Here is a 12,232-nt window from a genome sequence, read left to right as displayed (position 1 = left end):
GTTACAGCGCAAAATAGCGCGATGCGCAACATAGCAACGACAAATGAATGCAAAATGCAAGTAATGTGCACAAAACAGTGCGATGAGGTGCGCAAGATAGCGCGACAAAATGCATGCAAAATGCAAGTAATCTGCACAAAACAGTGCGATGAGGTGCGCAAGATAGCGCGACAAAATGCATGCAAAATGCAAGAAATGGTCACAGCGCAAAATAGCGCGATGCGCAAAATAGCGTGACAAATGCATGCAAAATGCAAGTAATGCACAGAAAACAGTGCGATGAGGTGCGCAAGGTAGCGCGACAAAATGCATCCAAAATGCAAGTAACGTGCACAAAACAGTGCGATGAGGTGCGCAAGATAGCGTGACAAAATGCATGGAAAATGCAAGTATTGTGCACAAAACAGTGCGATGAGGTGCGCAAGATGGCGCGATAAAATGCATGCAAAATGCAAGCAATGGTTACAGCGCAAAATAGCGCGACAAAATTCATGCAAAATGCAAGAAATGGTCGTAGCGCAAAATAGCGCGATGCGCAAAATAGCGTGACAAATGCATGCAAAATGCAAGTAATGCGCAGAAAACAGTGTGATGAGGTGCGCAAGATAGCACGACAAAATGCATGCAAAATGCAAGTAATGTGCACAAAACAGTGCGATGAGGTGCGCAAGATAGCGCGATAAAATGCATGGAAAATGCAAGTTATGGTCACAGCGTAAAATAGCGCGATGCGCAAAATTGCGCGATAAAATGCATGCAAAATGCAAGTAATGTGCACAAAATAGTGCGATGAGGTACGCAAGATAGTGCGATGAGGTGCGCAAGATAGTGCGAGAAAATGCATGCAAAATGCAAGTAACAAGCTAGTAAATTGTTTTATTTTTATTTTTCTTTTTCTTTTTTTGTCGGCACTCTCTAGTGTTCTTGTCCTGAACAAGAAAAGAATCTTCATCAAAAGTAATAGTGCAATTGTTATCTATTGCCAACTGATGGACTGAAAGCAAGTTGGATGAAAGAGTAGGTGCATGAAGCATGTTGGTGAGATGAAATGGGAAAGGAGTAGAAAGAAATCCATTACCGGTGTGAGCAATAGGCAGAGTAGTACCAACACCAATAGCTACCCGATCATGGCCTTGATAAGGCTGATAAAATGAAAGATTGCTGAGATCATTTGTTACATGACTAGTAGCTCCGGAATCAAGAAACCAATTTGAATCAGACTGCTGTGAGCCTGAGTTTGAAGTAGAGGCAACATAGGCTTTACTATTAGCTGTAGGTGAGAGACTCAGGATGGTGAGGGCTGTGATGGCTGAAAGAGGAATCAAGCTTGTACCTCATAAATCTTACATTTTGGGGTAATTTTTTAAATAAAATTTCATGATAACTAACATTTTTCTGGCATATTTGTTTCAATGACTTATATTTTGTGTTTTGCCCGAAACACAATTGTAACTTGGTTCACTTGAGAACACACATAGTTAAAATATTTGTGTATGTTAGAGTAAAATGATAATAGAAAGGAAATATTTTTCTGATTTTATATCCACTTAATTTACATATATTTAAAATGTTTCACATTTTTTTTTATAAACTTACTTAATAATGAAAAATATATTAAAAAAATAAAATTCACCAAATTTAAAAACTAATACAAGGCTGGGTCTTTGAGTTAAGGTTTGTGTGCTTGGGCAATTGAGTTTTGAAAACGTGTTTGTGAAAATCTCAACCAAACAAGTTTTGAGTTTTACAACTTAAATTTGAAAAGAGTTTTAAAATATGTTTTGTAAAAACCAAATAAGTTTTAGGTTTAAAATTTTGAAAAAGTGATTCAAAACACTATTCTCACCCTACTTTATTTCAAAAACACTCTTTTTGTTGTTTTTATTATACATAAAAAAAGAAATTTATTTGAAATAAAATAGAATGACAATAGTAACTATTCATAATAAGGACAAAAAAAGAATACACTTGGAACAAAATGGAGTGTAAATAGCAACTCCCCAAAAAATATAAATATATTCTTAATATACTTTAATATTTTTATGATGGTATTTATTCACTTTCTAAATTAACAAATATTAAGGCCTAGTTTGGGATCCCAAAAAAAAACTAAAAAATTTAAAAGTTACTCAAAAAGTTAAAAAAATTATCACTATTCACCAAAAAAAAATATTAAAAAAATAATTTTATGCAAAATTAATTTTCAAACAACTCTGATGTGGGACAAGCAGAGCTGACTTTTTGGAAAATTGCACTTATTTAGGTGCACAAATAACTCGGTGTTGTTCGGCCTGTGGGGGCCCATCACAGGTCCCGTTTTAATAATCTGAACCGTTCAATGTGTAGAACTCGTCGAGTACTATATGCCAATAAAAAATCAAATTCATCAAATATTAGTAACTATATGATCAAATCAGTTAAAATTTATAAAATGGATGGTGTTATAGTTATCGATTGAAAACAAACTAATCCGATCAGATAGCTATCGATATCCGATCAACGTGATTTTTTACAAAAAGATAGTACTCGACGAGTTCTACACATTGAACGATTTTGATTAGCAAAACAGGACCTGGGGTGAGCCCCCACAGGTAGAACAGCACCTCCAATTCAATGCCTAAAAAGTAGGGAATCATCTCCCAGCCTCTACTCTGCCAATGCTGTCCCTGAATTCAGCCCACCGTACTGCCTATTCCATCCAATCTTCTCCTATACACTAATTTATACAATTTTTTAATACACATTTTTTTGTAAAAAGTCAAAATTATCCCAAATAACCATCTTTTTTTCCTCAACTTTTTAGTCTAAAAAATTAAAAAATATACTTATTTAGGACACCTCAAACAATCCATAACATTTAAAATTATACTCAACTATTATTATTATTATTATTATTATTATTATTTTCTAAATTAGCAAGTTCCCTCCAAAGGGAGATCTTAGTAATTTAACAACTAATCACTAACTTTTACTGATCAAAAAACAAAAAAAAATACACAAATATACAATGTCAACAAAGGATACTACATTCCTATTTACCATATGTAATATTAATCTAATTTTTAATAGTTCATTACTATTAGACTTGTATGCATGATATTACATTACAAATACACATTAGTTATGGAACTTATTGCCAATGTTGTGTTGACAAAATTAAAAACTTAATATAATATAAAAATGTGGTAAATCTAACATTATTGTTGATAAAACAGTCTTGATTTTCTCTGAAAGGAAGAGTTATTGTATAACTTCTACCCAAAAAGACAACAAAAAATAAAATAAAAAATTTGTCTTTAGTAAAATAAATAAATAAATTTTATTTGACCCATTGTCCATTTCTAGTCTAAAGGCACTTAAAAGAACATGACATCAAATAAATAAATAAACTAAGCAATTAACTTGGGCCAAGCCATAGTTAGCATCAACTGCAGCTTGCATTTCGTTCGCAACAATGCTACAAACCTATGAAGCATGGACACTCCAAAATTGATGCCGTAGCAGTGTCCGACACGCGGACACGCCGGGGACACGGGGACACGCCGTGGACACGTACGGGACACGCCAGATGGCGTGTCCCTTTAATTTAATGATTTTTTTGGAAGGGGACACGGCAGGGACACGGAGGGGACACGCGTGTCCATTTCTGGACACGCCATGGGACACGACGGGGCTCCTTTTTGAATTTTTTATATTTATTTGGGGTCAAAGTATAATATTTATAAAGTAAAAAAAAAAAAAAAAAAAAAGAAGCCCTAATCGACACTGAGTAAAAAGAGAAAAATCAAACCTGCCTTCTCTCTCTCAGTCGAAGCCCCCTCTCTCTGTCGAAGCCCTCTGAAGTTGATCGAAGCTGTCTCTCAGTCGCAGACCTCCGACGTCGATCGCAGCTCTCTGACGTCGATCGAAGCCCTCCGACGTCGATCGAAGCCTCTGACGTCGATCGCAGCCCTCAGTCTCTCCATCAGTCGATCCAGTCGTCTTCGAGGTGAGCCCCTCTCTCTGCGTCTCTCGCTCTCTCTCTTTTGCCTGTCTCCTTCTCTTTCGCTCTCTCCCTCTCTCTCTCTCTCAGCTTTCGACTCTCAGCTTTCGACTGATGAGTTGAGTTGAGTTTAGTTTTATTTATTTATTTATTTTTTTTTACGTTTATGTTTTATTTTTTTTTACGTTTATATATTATATGTAACATACTGTTTTTTTTATTTATTTTTTATTTTGATATATATTAATAAGCCTCTTTTTTTTATTATATATTTTTATTTTGATATATATTATATATAAGACTCTTTTTTATTTTTATTTTTATTTGTTTATATGTTTATATATATATATATGTAAAAACTTTTTTTTTTAATTATATGTCTATATATATGTATATATATAAAACTGTATTTAAATTCTGTTTTTTTTATTTAAACTCTTTATTTAGATGAGACTGTTTTTTTTAATTATATGTTTAAATTCTGTTTTATTTAAATTCTATTTAAGCTCTTTTTTTTTGTTTTTTTTTATTTTTTTATTTATCCTTCTAATGTTAATGTTAATTTATAGGAAAAATGTCTAGTTCAAATTCTGCCAATAACACACCATCTGCCTTTGATGCTGAAGATGATAAGCCACTGTGGAAATATGTGACTAGATTAGAAAAATCTGGTGCAAAGGGGGGGAATTATACTTTTCAATGTAACTTTTGTCGGGTTACACGTAAAGGTTCATACACTAGGGTAAAAGCCCATTTGATGCAAATTAAAAATCAGGGGATAGAAGTGTGTCCAAAAGTAACAAGTAAGGATAAAGCAGATTTTGAGAGGGCAATTACAGAAGCAGAGTTGAAATTGAAAAACTCTAGGTTGAAGAAAGTCCCATTGCCTCCTCCTAGTTCAAGTGCATCATTAGGTTTATGTTTTAATGAACCAGAGGAGATATATGGATCAAGATGACACCCCAACGTGCAGAGGACTTGGTTTTTGTTCATAGCAACCTCCGTCTTTTATCAAGGAGAACCCCACAATACCATGAAGGAGAGACCAAGTTATGGGATATTGCGGGCGACACATTTGATTCATTTGATGATGTTGGAATGCTTGAGGTTGCAAATCTGTCACTTGATGAACCTGAAATGGAGGTTGTGTTGTTTACAGATGATGGAGGTGCAAACGAAGAAAAAGGTGGTGATGCTAATGATGATGAAGACGTACAAGAAATTGGATCTACTTGAAGTTTTGAAAGGCCTACTTCTTTTTTTCTTTTTCTTTTTTTTCTTCTTCTTTGTCTCTTATTTAGTGTTTTTGTGAAGAATATTGTTGGATGTTTTCCCCTTATATTTATTGTTGGATGTTGAATCTTTTGCCTTTCTTATATTTATTGAATTAATGGTACTATATTAGTGTTTGTTAATTTTGATTTAGAATGAATGTAATACGAATCTACATAATAGCACATAAAAATATATATATATATATAAAAAAAAATAAAAAAAAAATTGCCGTGTCCCCTGCCGTGTCCGTGTCCCCATTTTTTGGAAATTGCCGTGTCCCGTGTCCGTATCCGTGTCCGTGTCCGTGTCCGTGTCAGTGTCCGTGCTTCATAGCTACAAACCCATAAATATTATCCAGAAACATTATTGTGTGGTTAAAATTCATCTAAGCCATAAACCCCACAATACAATAAATCAATCTCAACCATGCACTAGTGCTCTGAACAGTTTTCATGGCAACTTTTTTGGGTCCATGGCTTTAGTGTTTTGTTACCAATGTCATTCAAAACAAAAGCAGATGGCCCAAGATTACAACAATTACTTTTCCAACATGGATTCAGTCTGGCGCTGTTAAAAAGCCATCTGTATTCTTTACTACTAGATAAGATGGAGCATAACTATAAACCTTACATTTTTGGGTGCATATGCTGGTTACCAGAACACACTGAAGCTACCCAGTTCATCTTCCCAAAATCATGATGTGCTGCTTCTTTTTGCCCCAAGTAGATCATCACTTTCACTTTTTAAGATACACTGAAAGGATAATGAATAGATCCTATTTATGCCACCGAATTCTTCATCTTAGTTTCAGAAATTATGCCCTCATCAAGATGGCAATAGCCTCCCACTCTAAACTACATATCACATCCTGTTATGGCAACAATTGAAATCATCAGTCATTTTTAGCAATTCCACAGATATATGACATAGCAAAGTAATTTATCCCCAAGATCAAAATGTTGCACATCTCTGAGATAAAACTAAGTATAGGAGAAAGATAGAAGAAAAAACACATCACCGAGGGGTTCTATAGGTCAATGTCAAAGCTGTTGATTGTACATGGTTCAGCCAAGAGTTCCTCACATGTGCAAAGGAACATTGTGAAGCAAATCAACAAAACCCAATAGTTTGTATACCCCTGCCCTAATGCCTCAGCATTTACTTTCTGGTGTTTTTAATTCTTACTTGATGGACACTACATTATGCCCATGAGTTAAGCTTAGTGCATCAAATCTACATATTTTTACGAGAGGAATGAAGAATGAAAAAGCAGCATCTTACAATACAAGTATGTTTTCTTGATGGATGAATATAAATGGAGTTTACAATCCCAGAAGTAGTTCCATGAGCCCTGCAACATTGTTAATATGAAGAATCACATCTCATCACAACAAAAACTAATCATGAAAAAAAAAAAAAAAAAAAAAAAAAAACTGCTTCTACTCAGATGGACAGAGCTGAACCCAACTGTCAAAATATGTGGTTAAGATAGTGCAAACAGAACAAAAATAAACACTGAATTTAGAAGCCTAATAGAAACTCATCTAAGAAAATGACTGATACCACTTAAGAACATATTAAGCTTCAAGAAATTCCTACATTGGTATGTTCAAATTATCAACAAATTATGAACTCCTCATGATCCTTGCATGTGAAACGTATCGCCATCCATCTTTTCTCTTTTGTTTATTTTCCCAAAATCAGAACTTTATTTGATAAGAAGCAAATTTTATCAGAACATATAGGAAATAGGTCCCCTTAACAGATTAGAGCACAAAAAAACAACTGATTTCAGTTCAAATGAATAATATTATGGCTCCCAAAAAAAAAAAAAAGTTCTTGAGGGTGAGGACCATGAGGATTGGAGAGTTAGATTTGAGGGGTTTGATCGGGTTATAGAGTGGATTTCGATGGCGGAGGAGTTGGAATTGGAGTCGACTACGGCGAGGACGACGAAGCGGTCAAAGGCGGAGAGAGGTGGAAGCTAGCGGAGGGCATCCATGTATTTGGAGAGTGAGATGTGTGATTGATAGTAGTGCGAGAGCATCTACACGGTTTAAGCGTTCGTTCACATCAAATTTGAATAAAAATTAGATTTAATGTTAAATTTTTAATTTTGATTAAACAATTAATCGATTGAATAAAAATTAGGATAAAATTAGCTTAATATAAATTTTTTTCAAAATCTTTCTAATCCGGTAATCCACCAACAGCATGAACGCTCCCTTAATATAATAAATAATAAATAAAACTCCTTTAATTGATACCAATTTAGTGAAATGCTTGAACACCTTTTCTATTAAATTTTTATCAAATTTAAATTAAAAAAAATTTGAGTATGAGTGACAAATAGTCTAATGGAAGGTTTTGGCCTTAGATAATTCAGTTTGAGTTATGATGTTCAAATTTAAATATAAATTTAAGAAAATTTAAAAGACTTATAAAATTCATAATTTTATTTTGTTGATCTAAATCGTTTATTTCATAAAGTTTTAGTATATTTTACACAAAAAGAAATTAAATTGATCGAATAATTATAACATTTTTATTTTATAATAATTTTGTCTAAAAAAATGAAGAAGCATGTTTTTTTTTAAATAGACCATCTATTATTATTTTATTTTATTTTTTTGAAACAAATACAATAAAATATAAAAATTGTGTTTACTAGATTGACATAATTTTTTTTTATAGATGATATATATGAAAGACCTTACAAAATAAACGATTTTGATCATTAAAACGAAACAACTGCATGAGCCCTTCAAATTTTATCAAGTTCAACTATGAATTTTAAAAAAACAATTTTGCTACATCCACCAAAATTATGCCCATCTGAAATGCTGAAATGAGGTGGAAAGTCTTGCTCTGCTATTTGTTCCATTTGCCTAAAAAATGTGTGAATTTCACGCGCTAGAAAAAGAAGAGGCACTGAATCAGGGGAAATTACTGAATAATCCCAGAACACCATGTAGCCATACTCCAAGCCAATCACAAATTAGTTAGTCCTATGTTGTTCCCCCATCCCCAACATAAATCGTGGATCTCTACCTCTCTCTACTAATCAAAACTTTATAGAGCATCACGTGACCATACTCTGGGAATACTAAATAATCACTCCTGAATTAGATCTAACCCACGTCTCTTCTCTTCTCTCTCTTTCCCCTCAAACTGTAAACAAAGCTCTATCTCTCTCCTCTCTAAAACAATAAACAACACACACACACACACACACACTCTCTCTCTCTCTCTCTCTCTCTCTCTCTCACACACACACACACACACACACACACACACACACAACACTTGCAAATACAAAAATCCAAAAAAAAAAAAATACTAATCGTAAGATTAATTATGCAATTTCTTACATTATCAAAAACACTAGAACTTCATATTTCTTCATGGGAGTCCAATTAAAAAAGAAAAAAAAACTCCCCCACAAGTTGTGCAAACCCAGAGCCCCAACGGCGACCAAGCTAGGATTGGCATCCCATTTGATTTCCCTCAGCTGTCTGGTCTCAAAATCATAAATCTCTCACTCAACAAGTTCAATGACCAAGTGGGTGGTTCAGAGATTTGATTTTAACACTTGAAATATACAAAATTTCATAAATCCACCTCACAAAATTCACCCAAAAAACACAAACGCATCAAGAAATAAAAATTCAAATAAAAAAAATTAAAGCTTTGATCTTGGCATTGTCCATTTCATCATCATCAACTATTGTTTTGGCCATGGTTATATGTATTACATATGTATAGGAAGAGAGAAAAGTCTTAAATGAAAAACAAATGGCTAATCTCTCTACACCCATTCAATTACCCTTCAAGATAGACAAATAAGGGCCGGTTAGTTTCGAGATCGAGTCAAGATCGTCATGGGTTGTGGGTTTTTTACTTATTTATTTTGTGCGTGTGTGGAAGAATGTGGGTGAAAATATGTGGAGTTTGTGCCAAAATGGAGGTCTTGTGGGTTTTGATCACTAGAGTTTTAAAGAAAGAGAGTGAAAATTGTAACAATTTGTTCTGAGTGACTGCTCTAGTGGTTAATTAGTTGCTCGAGCGAATATGCGAAACTCTTAGTATGTTGTCTGTTTGCAAGTTAGATCGTTTGAGCTATTTTGTGGTCGCTTGAGCGAAGATATGAGGCTTTTAGTAATTCCACTATAGCTTTACAAAATTTCTGGGACTTTGTGTTTATCGCTCAAGCGGTGTAAAGTTCGCTCGAGCAATCTCTTTGCCTTTGTACACTTCGCTCGAGCGGTCTGTTCATGAGCAGATATTTTAAAACCCACCTTTTGACTTATTTCTCTAACTTTTTCCATCTTTTCTTCTTCTCACTCCTCTTTTCCGAAAACCTAGTACCAAAACTCAAGATTTCATCTATTTATAGCAAGAATCTATCATTGTTCCTTCATCAAAGGTGTTGATCTTGTTGAAAGCTACATTTTGAACCGATTGAATCGTGATAGTTTGGAAGTTCACCTTGTTCGGTTTTCATCCCTTCCCACACAACCTTGAGGCAGGAATATTTTTACCCTTGTATATCTATGTTTTGGTTAGATTTTGTATTAATTTCATGATGTGTGTGTGATTTGGAATGGGTGATTCATATGTGGGCATTAATGGTGGTAGAGGGTTTTTGCCCTAAATTTTATGGAATAATTGGTTATTGCTTAAAGAAAAACGATGTACACATCATGAATCTTGGAAAATGAAAGCATGGAATGAAAAGCCCTAATTCGCTTGTGAAGCCTTAATCATTGTTCATGGCTCTTGGTTGGTAGTAACGGGGAATTAATGGATAAATTGATGATGTGTCGATGCATCTTGTGTTATGACAAAATTAGAGTTATTGAATAAATTGTTTGATGTGTGTCACAGCATTACCTACACTGGGAAATTGAGGTGCCCACTTGCCTAATCGTGCTAGGATGATAAATGTGGGAATGTTGAAGGCGTCCACGTGCCCGATCATATGAGGATGATGAATGTGGAGGACTTGAGGTGCCCACTTGCCATCCGTGTAAGGACGAAGAAATGTGAAAATGTGGAATGAATTGGAACGATGTGGATGGAATCATGGGATTTTGGAGCTAGTGTTCATGGGTAAGGGTCATGGGTTATGCATAATTTAAATCAAATGTTTATATACTTGGTTAAATATATCCTCTACTGGGCAATTGCTCATTCCTATATAACAAAATTCCATGACTTGGTGAGCAGCAACCACGCCAATGAAGTAGGAATGGATCAACGCTTTTTGTTTGAGCCAAGAACATTTTGCAAAACATGGGAGATGACATTTTGGAGTTTTGGCTTTGTTTTGGGACCATGAGTTCTTTTGTCCAATGAAGGCTTCACCTTAAAGATTATAAGCCCGTAGGGCATTTGTTATGAATTCTCTCTAGCTTTTTGAACTATGAAAATTATTCATGTAAGTTGTGATTCCCAACTTGTAGTTCAATGAGAAAGAGAATCTTTGGGATTAATCTTGTAATCACTAGCTGTTATTATTGGTATATATATATATATTTTTGTCCCGTTGAATGTTGTTTTGTTTTTAATAATTTGGGGGCGTTACAAAAATAGTGCTTTTAAACCCATTCTTTCCTTACCATTTTTGCTTCTCTCTCTAGCGCAGTGACCCGCGATCTACAACAGCGGAAAATGGGGTTGGACTTGTGGTGGGAGGTTCGTGAAAGGGATGGGTGGTTCACGATGGTCGGTAGAGGAGTGGCGGCGATGGTATGGAGGTCGATTCTCTGATCACCTCTTCTTCTTCTTTTTTTCTTCATAGATTCAGATATGAGAGAGGAGAGAGAGAAAGACCACACCATTTGTTTGAGAGCAAGAGAGGGGATTGTTGGTGTAGGCAAAGAGAGCAAATAAACTCATGTTTTTTTTTTTTTTTTTTTTTAAACTTTTGATGGTGCCACATAATTCAGGCTTGACCAGATTGAGGATTTTGCATGGACCAAACATTATTTTTTAAAAAAACCCTAGCCCATTGAGTTTATTACCAACAATCATTACAACAAAACTAACTATTTATGGCATCATGTTTACAGCATGCATTAAATGCATGTCGTAATTAGTACATTCTACGATATTTTTTTTTTTGCAAGCTGTTAATGTTTTGTCAATAACAGCATACATACCATGTAAGTCGTTAATTTATATATTTATGGCATGCAAAAGTATGCTGTAAAAAATGTATGTTTTTACGACTTACAAAAATATGTTGTAAAATATTTATACTTAAGACGACATACATTTCATGTTGTAAAATATTATAACTTTACACGACATGCTAATGAATGTCGTGAAAACTTGTAAAAAAAAAATAAATAAATACAATCTGATTTTTTTATGGCATGCAAAAGTATGCCGTAAAAAATATATATTTTCACAGCATGCAAAAATATGTTATAAAATATTTGCACTTAAGACAACATACATTTCATGTCGTAAAATATTAAATTTTATATGTTTTTGAATTTAGTGATATTTTTAGAAAATTAAAAAATATTTTTCTTTCTAAGTATATGTAAATTATTTGAATTTAAAAAGTAAAAAAAAAAATATTTAAAAACCTACGCCACACTTCTTTTCATTCTAGATCTATACTTGTTTTTGTCCCAAACTGTTTCATTCTCTAGAGAAATTATATTTTAATTATAAATAATAAAAAATTTCTAGACGTTCTTAAATATTTATAAATTTCTAGTAGATATGACAATTTTTTTTTTCCCAATAAACTAGATATTCTAGTTATAATCTAGATTTTTTTAATACAAAAATAATTTATAATCAATTATTTTTTTAATACAAAAATAATTTATAAACTTATAATCTAGATATTCTAGTTACACATTCTTTGCATCTCAATTTTTTTTTATTAATATTGTCATTTTTTTTTAAACAGATTTATTAGCAATCTGATTTAAAATAACAGTTTTTTTTTTTTTT

At 33.6% G+C, this 12,232-nt stretch overlaps 1 long non-coding RNA gene across 1 annotated transcript; it reads left to right on the top strand.

The window, feature by feature from the left end:
- Window positions 1-3,458: 3,458 nt before the first annotated feature.
- Window positions 3,459-5,300, top strand: LOC145814458 (uncharacterized). The gene is made up of 2 exons (XR_014357815.1): window positions 3,459-3,988; window positions 4,552-5,300. It is a non-coding gene; the product is annotated as an uncharacterized LOC145814458 (long non-coding RNA).
- The last annotated feature ends 6,932 nt before the right edge of the window (window positions 5,301-12,232 follow it).

Source organism: Camellia sinensis, unplaced genomic scaffold (assembly GCF_055761805.1).
Source record: "Camellia sinensis isolate YWXY unplaced genomic scaffold, ASM5576180v1 Unanchor10, whole genome shotgun sequence".
Taxonomy (NCBI): domain Eukaryota; kingdom Viridiplantae; phylum Streptophyta; class Magnoliopsida; order Ericales; family Theaceae; genus Camellia; species Camellia sinensis.
The sequence above is the reverse complement of the archived record's forward strand: the minus strand, read 5'-3'. Positions and strand labels throughout refer to the sequence as shown.